The following is a 2,139-nucleotide window of genomic DNA, read 5'->3' as shown; positions in this document are numbered from 1 at the left end:
TAATCATCACATGAAGCTAAGTACTGATTCCAGTGATGCTGTCATTGGCACTATTTTTGAACTGCCTTCAAAGCCATTCTTTTGTATGTATCCTCGGAGATGTCAAATATTCAGTCTTAAAGAGTAAATTTGATTTTTTAAATCATCAGAAAGTCATCTCAGATGAAGTTTCATGTGTAAGTTTTATGTGACAAAATTAGTTATGTCATTTGAGGGCAAGAAGTTAGATATGACTTCAAACTTGTAAGTCCAGTGTATTTCTGGAGACAATGACAAATTCCTCACTGCTGGCACCATCCGCTCCACTCCCCTCCTCCACCTCCATCACAATCATCATTAGTACTACCACTTAGTGAAGACTGAAAATTTATGAGGATTGTCATTTTCACATATGACACTTTCTACTTTAAACATAACGCTCAAGTAAATCTATTTAATGTTCCTTAACTTGTAACTTCAGACCTGTAACCATCTGTCTGAATAATATGCTCTACCAGCCAATGGTATGTCATTAAAAATCTTACACTTATATTCTTCTTTCCTAAGATAAAAAGAAACCTATCTACAAAATTTACATAGAGATGCTCTAAAATTAAGATCTTATAGTAGAAAAGCTACGTGGGGCTTATTTTAAAATATCACATGATATGGTGCTTCCACTAGTTAACTGAAGGATATCACCCTCTGGAGGTGACTTGTTAATTATTTGTGCACTTCATTATATGTTAGCTCAAAATATTAAATTTCATTCTTACAGAAATTTGAAATTAGGAAAAAATTACAAGTATTGGCTATATTTTAAGTTACTTTCTAGAATTTGATGTCTAATTCCTTCTGCTTTGGAATCTTTATCAATTGTTCCAAACCAGAAAAGTAGTTCTTTGTTAGTTTTCAGACCTCAGCTAGACATTGTGCACGCGGGGCCTTTCCCAGACAGTGGTGCCCCTCCTGCATGCCTAGTAACACTGCAGTGCAGTGCGTCGTGCTTGCCTGTTGGTCTTTCACCAGATTTAAGGTTCCTTTAAGGTTGGAACTGTGACATAATCACAGTCAGCAGTGTGCTGGAACTTAGGCATTTAATAAATCTTAAATTGTTTTAGACTCTCCTATCTTAACTTCCAAAGCTGAATGTATATATGTATTTCCATGTGCTCTTTTAGCCAGATTTCACTGGAAGTTACTTGATAAGTACTCACCGTGAGTTGTTCCGAGATACAAATCTCCCATCAATATCATACAAGGGATAGTTATGGGAGAGGAAAAAGGGACAAGGGGAGAAGAAAAAATAGAGAAGGGAGAAATTGTAGGAGAGATACTCAGAAAGTTTATTAAGAATAGCAATTCATGAGGTCCTGGATTCAATACCCAGTACCTCCTCCAAAAATAAATACACCTGTTACCTTCCCCTGCCAAAATAAAATAATTAAACAATATAGTTTAAAAAACAAAAAACAAACGAAAAAAAGAATAGCAATTCAATCTTTTTTTTAACATTTTTTATTGATTTATAATCATTTTACAATGTTGTGTCAAATTCCAAAAATATGGAATGCTTCACGAGTTTGTGTGTCATCCTTGCGCAGGGGCCGTGCTAATCTTCTCTGTATCGTTCCAGTTTTAGTGTATGTGCTGCCAAAACGAGCATAGCAATTCAATCTTAAAAGTGATTTTTTGGGGACCAAAAATAAGTTTTCTTATCCTCTAAATTAGAAGATCATGAAAAGGACAAGGTAAGATTAAGAAGAAGAATGGGATATGACTGAAATATCCAAAAATAATGGGATGTAAATTAGAAACTCTAGAATTCCTGTTAAACTACATCATGCTAATAGCTCAAAAGGGAAAATATATGATCCTTTCAAGTGATCTCAAACCTCACTCGACAAAATTCAAAATCTATGTTTCATAAACATCTTTGGTAGAATAAAAATATTTTTGAAAAATAATAGTTTTTATTGCATAGTACCTCTCTCAAGCCAAAAGTCACCATCAGTAAGCTTAATGGTAAACCACTGGTAGAAACATTACTATTAAAAGCATAAACAAGACAAGAATGTCCACTAATACCTCCATTATGTACATTGTTCTAAAAACATTAGCAAAACAAATATGCAAGAGAAAGAAATGAGGTAACACTGA

General features: G+C 34.0%; 1 non-coding gene across 1 annotated transcript; it reads right to left on the bottom strand.

The window, feature by feature from the left end:
• Positions 1–1,538: 1,538 nt before the first annotated feature.
• Positions 1,539–1,645, bottom strand: LOC116155851 (U6 spliceosomal RNA). The gene has a single exon (XR_004139745.1). It is a non-coding gene; the product is annotated as a U6 spliceosomal RNA (small nuclear RNA).
• Positions 1,646–2,139: the final 494 nt, after the last annotated feature.

Source organism: Camelus dromedarius, chromosome 2 (genome assembly GCF_036321535.1).
Source record: "Camelus dromedarius isolate mCamDro1 chromosome 2, mCamDro1.pat, whole genome shotgun sequence".
Lineage (NCBI taxonomy): Eukaryota > Metazoa > Chordata > Mammalia > Artiodactyla > Camelidae > Camelus > Camelus dromedarius.
The sequence above is the reverse complement of the archived record's forward strand: the minus strand, read 5'-3'. Positions and strand labels throughout refer to the sequence as shown.